The sequence below is a fragment of the Artemia sp. Qi Xiang Cuo genome, chromosome 8, assembly GCF_049724085.1.
Source record: "Artemia sp. Qi Xiang Cuo chromosome 8, ASM4972408v1, whole genome shotgun sequence".
NCBI lineage: Eukaryota > Metazoa > Arthropoda > Branchiopoda > Anostraca > Artemiidae > Artemia > Artemia sp. Qi Xiang Cuo.
The window spans coordinates 13103571-13114598 of record NC_142801.1 but is presented as its reverse complement, the minus strand read 5'-3'; the positions used below and the strand labels follow the sequence as shown (position 1 = coordinate 13114598).

The window sequence follows — 11028 nt, the reverse complement described above, 5'->3', positions numbered from 1 at the left end:
AGAAAGTGACGGAAAAGCAAGCATGTTTTTGAGATCTTGAGATGGGACTGCTAGTTTAACTTTACAGATTCTAATCCTTCACCTGACAACGTCGTTAAGAAAATCAAAAAAAGAATTAAATAGTCTCCAGTGTCTGTTCCCCAATGAGTTGAAGCATTGAAATTGTACTGAAACAATAAAGGAGTTAATTCCTATGTTTTTATACCTAGAAAATTTCACACCGAAATGACCTGACAAAATTGCTTAAAACTGAAGAAAAGCAAACGATGAACATTGAAATGAATATCTCAAAAGTCACTAATTTCAAAATTTTGCTGTTAACAATCGGAAGAAGCATTTTATATTCGATAAAACCTCGCAGACACGAAATGAGTTCATTGTAATGACGCCAAGGTAGCAGTTAGATTTAATGGTCAAGAAATTTCATTAGATGAAAACGGGAAACTTCAGCTTCTACTGTAGATTTGTGTCTCCTTGAAGTCCCGAGCTGCTGAAATTGGGCGTTTGAGCTGATCAAGGAAAAGCGAGGTGTGGCGGAATGAGGAACTTATGGGGAGGCTAAGATAAATAAGGTGGTCAAAAGGTTGGTAAGAGCTATTCCCAAGAACTACATATGGAACTAAGTTAACTAAGTTAACTTAGTTAAAATTTAACTTTGCTAAATCTGAGATCATTCTTTTACTTAGTTAACTTATTTAAAGAATGATCTCAGGTTTGGCAAAGTTAAATTTTAATCAGATTTTCTGATATTCAGCTTGAAGAATTTTGAAAATTTATGTGATTAGTTAGAGGGTTCGGCTGGGATTTATAATGTCGTCAGCACAGCATACCAGAGGCAGGTTTATTGAGGGCAAAATCAAAGAGGATGGGCATAGGTCTTGTGCTTCAATAACACAGTTATTGAAAAGACAAGGTGACGTGACTGCTCCTTGACGTACCCCCTTCATAACTGGAACAAATCTACTACAAGGAGCGGGTGCTTCATGCCTTATCTGGCAGTAACTCCAGGCTGATGCGTAACCTGGAATACATATTACGAGGGCACAGATGGCAGCAGGATTTACTCTGCGTTTAGCAGCTTTTAACAATATGGCTGTGTGAACAAAAGAGTCGAAAGCGCGTTTAACGTCGTGCTCGACAAGGACAAGGCTTTTTCTAGAAGAATCAGCATCGATCAAAATATTAGCAATTACAGCTAGGGCATCGGCATATCCTGATCCTCGTTTAAAACCAAACTGATGCGAAGAGGTGTGACATAATCTCTTCAAGGACGAAATGATGATCAGTGGAACTCGGATTTTCCTTCTTTTTGAATAGAGGAGGAGTGAGATCTCCGATACAGTAGGAAGAAGGGACTATCCCCTGGGTAAATATAATCTGCATAAGAATAGAGAGATGCATTGTGAGAAGTTTGCCACCGTGTCTCAAACGGATTATACTAACTCTATCGACACCAGCTTTTGCAATTCAAAAGCTATTCAGCTTTTGAATAGACGACTTCAGTTGAGCAGGGAAGGGTATTTGCCCCCTTGATTTGTCTACTTAAGTTTTTACAAATACATTTTTGGGACGTACTGTATTTTTATTGAAAAATGTATATTTTTGTATTTTCATTTAAAATTGAAAAAACAACAAGTTTACTATGCACCCCTATATTTAAAAAAAAAACATATTCCTCTCTCCCTAAACATATGTGAGCTGACGATATTGACTCTTACTGGTCTGCTTAGTTTAAATTTTTTAGGAATTGAACTAATGACTTTGCTCCATGTTTTGAAAAATCAAAAAATTGAAAGTTTTCACTATCTTAAACATTTGAAATATTGTCAAAATTGCATTAAGCCATTTGAAGACTTAATGAGCTCAATGCGTTACGAACTCGCTAAAGATCCAGAATAAGGGAATTCATATTATATTTTTATCTCTTAATTTCTATTGGGTTGAAAATAAAAGACATTTTTTTTTATAACACGGCGATTTAGGTATTTTTTCTGTACAATTTTTGTTGCTACCTTTGGAAAATACTCTGATGAATCGATTTAAACTTTTAACACAACTGAAATCCTAATTTTAGTAATACGAATAAAGCTTGTTCCAAACTTCTTTAGCTCTGCGAAATAGTGCAGCTCTGTCAGTGGCGCAAATAGTTCTTAGTACCAGGGGAAAAAAATAGTTTTTAAATCTCTTTTGCAAAGCAAATTTAATTTCATTTATTCGGAAAACCTTGTCGTATATTTATACCGACGTATTATTCTATGCTATCGAGAATCGAATTAAATTTTAATTTGAAAAGAAAAAAATATTTAGCAGAGACATTCATGTTTAGCAGTATTTGTTATAACTGCTCCAAGTAGTTGTGACGACATTCGTATGAAAAATGTTTTTTTCCAATATTACGACTCTAAACCAGTTTTCCCAAAGTCATGACCTATCTAGATCGTTTTTTTTCACACCGAAAATGGTAACAGTAGCATACCAATTTTCAGAAATAATTATAGCACCGTTCTTAAGAAGATAATAAATAAAATACAAATTAGATAAAGGCAAAAGATAAATAAAAGTATTTACAGATAAATAAATACATATACATAGGCTATATACAATTATTGTTCATTTAGTGTAAGAGTCAAAGATTCCGTTCTCCTCTGTTTCTCATCCTCCTTGGGCTATCCTTGATGCAGTTTTCTGTCTCCCACAGCCGCCCCACTCCGAAGCCTCCCAGTGGGAGGTGCCTTTTTTTAAGTAAATATCCTTTTACACCATCTATTATTTCATTTACAGTCAGATCATAAGATGGGAGACGAACAAGTAGGCTTATTTTTTATATTTAAAAGTTGTAGGTCGTTAGATCTTTTCGGCATCTTGTATAAGTTTTAACTTATAAGTTAGAGGCAGAAAAATCTTATTTAGTGCTTTTTTGTAGTCTTGGAATAGATCTGAAGCCTGAAATCACGTTTTTGAGCTCTTAGGCTACTTCCGTCTCCTCCCTAGCTTAGGTCTATTCTTATTCATGAGGCCAAAAAGATTTTTGATAGCCTAGGCTATTGCAGTTTAGCAATTGCTTGCTTACTTGCAAAAAGTTATTAAGGCAATAGGTAAAATTCTACTTCAGCTACTTTTGGCTATCTTGGAAAGGGGTTAGGTTAGGTAAATGAAACTTTCAGGGATGGGTCTACAGGCCCATCCCTGAAAGTATGTCCAGGGAAGGTATTTTGAAGTACCTACCTCTACTCCTTCTCCCTCTAGAGGGTCCTGAAATTTGCCTACATTATAGGTCTATACCTATTGAAATTTTGACAAAACAGCATTTTATGTTAATTTTCAGTTAGGCCATAGGCTATCAGTTTGTTTTTCTCTGGCTTTAGTTTTGAAAATGCAATTCCTGTTATTTGAGTAGAATTTTAAGCCATGTCAATGGTTTTTTTTCAAAATTTAGGAAATGTATTTGATATATTTAAAACCTGATAAATTAGGATTGAGCAAATTTGTAAAGCTGAAAAAATTTTTGTTGTAGGCTGCTTCATCTAAGCAGATGGGTAAATTTCTACCAAATCATATTATTGAGTTTTGAATAAAGTTAATACACCATCCGATTCCTTTTTTTTATGCTTATAGAAAATAGGCCTATAATAAAAATTTCTTTCGTAAATGAGTTCTAGCCCCCCCCCCCTATATATTCCATTTCCTGTGTAGGTTTGAGGTCCCATATATGTAACCAGATCCGATATAGGGGGGGGGGCTGAAATTCCTTTCCGATAGAAATGATTACTACATTCATAATCAGCATAAAAAAAAGGCACTGAGCAGTATATTCATTTTATGTAAAAGTCAATAATATGATTTGGTAGAAATTTACCAGCAGATGATCTATTTTGCATGGTTTCACTTCTTTAACACACATATTTTAAAGGTCAGGAACCTCTAGAGGGAGAAGGAGTAGAGGTATATACTTCAAAATATTTTCCCAGGACATACTTTAGCCTATAGAATCATCCCTGAAAGTTTCATTTTCCTAGCCTAAACCCTTTCCAAGATAGCCAAACATAGCTAAAGGAGAATTTTATGGGGTAATACTCTTTTGACTGATCTAATCACTTTAGGCTAATAGCAAAACAGTGGTAGCCTACCATTTGATTCTTCATTCAAAAAGGCCACTATTTCCATCTAGGCTTAGCCTAACTGTCACTAGGCTTCACTGGCTTTTGTGTTCCACCCCCACCCCCTAATAAGGCCAGATGTAGACCTAGGCTTAAATGGTAATTTTACTGAATGGTTTTTTCTCTAAACAAGACACTAGGCCTAGGCTATAATGAGAAAAGATTAATTCCCTATTGAGAAACCTTTCCAAAATAACATTCTTTAAATCCTAGTATGGCCTAAAGGGTATTAGTAGGCCTATAGCATTCCTGCTCTCAAGAAGGAGGTGCTACTAAGTTCTCAAAATGACTTTAAAAATTCTAAAAATACTTAGGCCAGCTAGAAATAGAATAGCCCAGCTAGGCTATTTCATTTCTTAAGGTGCACCAACTAACTCTTCCCTCCTAATGGTTAAATATATAACCCAAAAAATATATATATATATATATAAAACTTAACTTTCCACATGCCAAATTCTGCTTGTTTGCCATTAAATGAATTTGAGGAAAAGAGTCAGCATAGGCTATAGAAAACTCAATGCATAAATATAATTTTGGGTAGCCTATAAATTTGATCATTGTGGGATGGGGATAAAGTTTACTGGGACACCTTAAGAACTGAAATAAGTAACTATTTTAGAATTTTTGAAGTGGTTTTCAGAATTTTATATTGTTTCCTTCTTTAGAGCTAGAATGCTATTCTGATACTACCTAAAATCCTGCTCAAATCATTAAGAGTGTGTTATCACAACCTAGAGTCAAAGAAAAGTGGACTCAGCCCAGTATTAAGGAATAGTAATTTTTTCCTAAGTTCCACTAGATTTAGTGAAATAGGACTGTCTTCTAAATATTTTCCAAGCCTTACAAATAGGCTAAAGGTAGAGACATAAACCTGAAAAATACATATTCAGGGCATAATTTAGGCTCTGAATTCATTCTTGAAACTGGCAATCTCTAAACACAATCATTTTACAAGAGAGTCATAAGTCCCTCATCTAGAATTTTACTTAAAAAGAGTATTGATTTGTACATTTTTTCTGGTATTAGGCTTATAGCATTTCCTTCATAAGAGTAATCTTGCTTTAGACTTGTTAAGTAAGACATTGCTGATTTTGTTGGTTTGTGCTACTTCTCATTCTATTTCTCATCAGCAGTTGGTTTACAATGCTAACTCTTAAAGAACCCAAGAAAATCAGCAAAGTTGTAGCCTATATAGCACTGTGCTACAGGGTAAAGGTACCAATGATTTGACAGTACAATTTTTGAACCACTGTCAAAATTTTCCTTATAACAGGATAACTCTGTTTAGTTGTGACTTGGAACCCCGCATTTTGAAGCTGCCATTATATTTTGACAATGCAAAACATGGATACTATATCTAATACACTGAGATAAGAAAAGAATATTCAATTCATTAAGTTTCCTGTTTTTGACACAAAATGAGCTCCTGACAATTTTTGAACCATGTAGTATTCAAACTGTCATTACTTGGTTATTTCTTTGCAAAAAAAGTTGGGATCAGCACCAATGCATCAAAATACATCTGATCTTCTCTAATTGGCCTTTTCTTGATAATATCAAATAAAAATTACAGCTAATATTATATTGACAAAACTATGTTCCAAGTGTTGAAAATTCTTGTCTGATGTAGTGGAATGCAAGGATGACTAAAAATTTTCCTTCTGCCAAATTCAAACATAGATATTGGCTTCTATCATGGGATTCATTTCTTTTGAGAATATCTTGCAGTAACCTTGTTGAAATTTTCGACAGAAAGCAACAGGCCTGGTTGAAATATAGGTGACTCTGTTGAAACTTCACTGAACATGTAAAACAAATGAGAAACAATTGGTGTCAAAATTCAAGGGTCCTCTGACAAAAACAGTTGTCAAATTTACAGGTACTTTTTCAACAACAAGAGATTTTGATGATTATTATTTCTAATTGTATTTCACTGAAAAAAAAAGTTTGAAAAAGGTTTTTATTAAATTGTTGTTTAACTGATTTGACGCTAGATACTAGATTTTTCCATTATCTGAGGAACTACTACTTGGCCTCATACCATGTTCATATTTTTGATCATTTGAGTTGGTTGATCTCAACACCCTATTTCATTTATCACTGTATAACTTTAAAGTAGATCCTCTTTTAGTAAATTTGGTATATGTTTTCTTTCAAATAGATCCCAATTTGTAAAATACAAAAATGCTCTCTCTGATCCCCTCCCTATTTGGTGTAGAATTCCTTAAGGAAACTTGTTAGGACCACTCTTATATCTAGCATTGGTTAATGAAATTGGTAAGAGATTCCCTCAAAGGTGTTAATGTGTAGATTACCTGCTGATCCTTGAAGTATGTCATAAAAATATCAAAAGTGGCCCCAACAAAATCCTACCCATGTTTAGGACAAGGCTAAGAATTACAAACGTAAATTCCACTAAGTCAATAATAATAAAAATAAACTGTTTAAAATTCTTGAAATCCACTCCTGTGTTTTTTAGACCCCATCTGACCCAAAATGCTAGTGAAACATGTTAAACTCCTTGGTTTCATAAGTTTCTGACAATCTTAAGTTGGGCATGCATATTTCAAGGATTCTGGACTTTATAGACAAAGGATAGTCAAAACTAAAATTTTTAAGGTGGATTAAAATGGCAGATTAATTCTGAAATGGCCAAATTTTGACATTTCCAGTGTGAACAACAAAGAAATCTTTGCTGGACCATTAAAGATGAGAGGAACTGGGCCATTCCAGATAGCATTTGGAGATACTATTCTTGTGGCCTATATGCAAAAATGTGAAAAAAAGAAAAAAGGCATCTGACTTAGGGTACACAGTTACACTCCATATGATTATCCAATTTTGTTCCTATACCTGAGACAATTTATTCAGTTTATTTGCTTCCACTATCTGAAATCTGAATTGTGTTCTATATTTAGCCTACATATTAAACAAAGTTGAAGAGAAACAAAGAAATAAAGTAAAAAGAATAGGCATGCCAAATGCACAAGGATCTGCCCACAAGCATTCCCCAAGTATTTTGACATGTGTTGAATTGGGTTCCAACTAATGTTGAAAACAGGTAAATTTTGTTCTGTTGAATTTGTAGGTGAAAATGGTCCAATTTCAGAAAATCAGGGTTTTGTATCCTTTTCTGATATAACTTCTAATCAAAGAGCAAGATTCCTGGATGTTTTTTCCTACATATTGAAACCCTTTTCAAACCAAAAGTCTTAAGTTCAGCCTTCCAGAGTAGAAAAACTGTTTTTTTTTTGTTTTTTTTACAAAAACTGTCAAATCATTGGTCCCTTTACCCTATTTAGACCCATTGGTGAAGGGGGCTTGTGTGCAATTGTCCTGATAGCAACCCTTACATTTGGAAATAGTATTGAACAGAAAATCAAATAAAACTATTCTTTTGTTATTTAAGTGCTTAGTTCAGAAAAGGCCATGTACACAAGTATTACAATTGAACAAACTTTACAATTGAATACAAGCCCCACCGCCTAATCTCTAGATACAGTCCTCATTTATATTCACAAACTTTGCTAATTATGTTGATTTTTTTTTTAAATTTATTTCTCATCAGTATTTTGTTCATAATGCCAGTTAAAAAAAAAAAAAAAAACTTTGCCTATAACCAGGCGAATTACCTGGCACTACTGGTGCTTTTGATTGAGGAATCTCACGATATTTGCTTCTTTTAGCAAGTAAATTAATTACCTCTCCAAAAAACTTACCAGTTATTAACTTACAAGATTGAGTCTCTTTGTGAAATTAAATAAAAAAAAACAAGTTTCTTCAATTGAAAGTAAGGAGCAGCCGAGCAGCATTAAGACTTAAAAACAAACAGAAATTATTACGTATACGATGGGGTTTGCCTCCTTGTCAATACCTTGCTCTTTATGCTAAAGTACAAATTTTGTTCCAATTCTTTAAGAATGACCCCTGAATCACAAATTAATAGCTGTTATGAAAGTACAAAAAAAAACTTTAGCATAAAGAGTGAGGTATTGAAGGAGGCAAACCCTCATATACGTAATAATTTCTGTTTGTTTTAAGTTTTAATGTTGCTCCTTACTTTTAGTTACAAAACTTGTTTTTTTTATTTAATTTATGATCGTTTTTAAGATAATGCTAGGATATCCGGTGCCCCCTTCATGGAGACTTTCCTTCCCCCGTGAAAAATTCCTCCATGGAGAGTTCCTCCCACATAACCTTCTCCCTCTCCCCCCACCAGAAAAAATCCCCCCTGAAAATGTCTGTATACTTCCCAATAACCAATGCTATATGTAAACAATGGGCACAGTTCATAACTTGCAGCCCTTCCTCTGGGGCCTGTGGGGGATTAAGTTATCCTCAAAGACATAGTTATTAGATTTTTCAACTGTGTTGAACAAAATGGCTTTCTCAAAATTTTGATTCGGTGACTTTGGGAAAAAATAAGTTTGGGAGGGGGCCTAGTTGCCCTTCAATTTTTTGGTCACCTAAAAAGAACACTAGAACTTTTAATCTCCGTTCGAACGAGCCCTCTCGCGATATTCTAGGACCACTGGGTTGATACAATCACCCCTTAAAAAAAAAAACAAATAAACATACATCCCTTATATTTCTTCTGGCAAAAAAACACAAAAATCTACATTTTTGCAGATAGGAGCTTGAAACCCCTACAGTAGGGTTTTCTGATACACTGAATCTGATGGTGTGATTTTCATTAATATTTTATGACTTTTAGGGGGTCTTTCCCCCTTTTTTTTGAAAATAAGGCAAATTTTCTGAGGGTCGTAACTTTTGATGGGTTAGACTAAACTTGATGAAACTTATATATTTAAAATCAGCATAAAAATCTGATTCTTTCAATGTATCTATTGATATCAAAATTCTGTTTTTTAGAGTTTCGGTTACTATTGAGCCTACTATTGTGGTTACTATTGGAGGGGCATTAGTGTCGGGCGATAATCTGAATAGCCAATATATCAATATATTGATATTTTTACTTTTGATATTTGATGTATCTATATTTCGATTCAGTTTTTCTACTCAGATTAATTCATGGATTTGAGAAAGTTCAGTGACAAAAATTGTAAATAAACAGCTTTTTTTGTTTTTTTTTCAAACTTTGAACAATTTAAAATAAAACAATAAAAACAAACTTCGACTACATAAATGAATAACACAAAAACCCAAAATTTAAATTACTCAGGAATAAGAAAAATAAACAGCAACACATCAATGCTGTGAGTTGATTCTGCCTTACAGTGATTTACTTAGCAGCCTTGGAAAACACTTTTATAAAGGACACTGGTCTCGGCCATGGACCTTAATTCATTGGCAACCTTGTATGGATATTTCTGAAACCCCATAGAAATATTTATTATAAACAGAACAAGGCCATTAAATACAGTATTTGAAAATTCAAGTCACAATATAGTGACACAAATCTACTCTCCCCTCCCAGCAAAAAAAAGAATAAAAAAACACAAACTTATATTACTTTCTTTTTCTTTCAACATAAATATATCATACCTACAGTTGTTTTTCTCATTATAAACCTGACAAGGTGATACAACACATTATTCTATAATATACACTACAAAAATAACACAAATTATAATCATCACTCCCCCACCCCCTAAAAATAATGTGCCGCTCTCCTTTCTTTGTCACTTCAGTAGCATATTTACAAACCTAAATAATTATTCTTTTTAAAGTCGTCTGTCAGATCCCCGGGAACTCAAGGGCATCACCTTCAAAAAATCTACTTGTTAAATCAGAGAGCTGCTATCACCTAGCCAGAATGTGTGCCACATCATCAGCTCCTGTATAATAGGGCAAAAGTATTTCGTTTCTGAGTCCACCCTTTTCTTTCGAAAACCTTTTTTTTCTATTTTAATGGTAGACAATTTACACAAATACAAAACCATGTCCCTAGTATCTCAGGTGGTAAATATAATTTAAAACAGTATTCAAAACCAAAAACCTCTTTAACTCAGACATAAAACTTCAACGTCTCTGATCTCCTTACTGCCAGGATACAAATTTGGGTCTCCTAGTATTCTATTTTACTCCTAAGCCGAGCCATAACACACCCCCGCGACTTAAGAGGGTCAGTCTTCATTGGCCAGTAGATCCCTATTAAAAATCTCCAGAGCCATGATAGATTTGGCTGCCAGCGAAGCATGTCTTGTGCTGACTACTAAAACTTCGTCGTGAAACCTCACATACTGGCTTTATTCTGTCGTGGCTGAATCAAAGCAACTGTTACATGACTTCTGATTCAGATTCAGCAGCCAACAAGGTCAAATCCAATCCTCTTGCAATTTTACTCTCAACTAGGAGAAGATTGTCAAAAAACAACAACTCACTGCAGCACCAAGCCGCCTGAGACCAAAACAGAAACGCATGCTCCTTCATCCCATTTATACAAAGCCTCCCTCTTTACTACCTCCCAAAAAGTTTGTTTCCTTTAACTCTTTCCTCAAGACATCAATCCACCCCTTTTTGGGAAAGACCTGCTTTTTATTTGGCTCTATAGGGTTGACCACAAGGACGATCTTAAACAAGTTGTTATCCCTCATCAGCTGAACATGTTACAGTCCTCATTACAGCCCTAAAAGGTGAGATTGAGCGACTTTTTTCGTACAGTCTACTGTTTGGGAAACGTTCATTCAGTTGGGTACCTAAAACAATCTGTTGGCAATTTCTCTTTAAACATCCAGCAAATTCTCCTCTGCCTTTTGGAGTGCCCACACTTCAGCCAACGTCACTTCTTCACTTTCACTTACTCCCAATCTTAGCAACTTAGTCTTCTTAACATTAATTTTCAAACTTATTCTTACACAATGAAAACTCACTCACGTTGCCAACATTTTCATCTAGGAGGCTCAAATCA

At 34.5% G+C, this 11028-nt stretch overlaps 1 protein-coding gene across 1 annotated transcript in view; it reads left to right on the top strand.

The window, feature by feature from the left end:
- The first annotated feature begins 2851 nt into the window (after positions 1-2851).
- LOC148949178 (uncharacterized) overlaps positions 2852-11028 on the top strand; it is a 54552-nt gene continuing 46375 nt past the window's right edge. The window contains exon 1 of the mRNA XM_089092857.1: positions 2852-2884. The gene's annotated coding sequence lies outside the window, so the exon portion shown is untranslated. The remainder of the gene's footprint in view (positions 2885-11028) is intronic.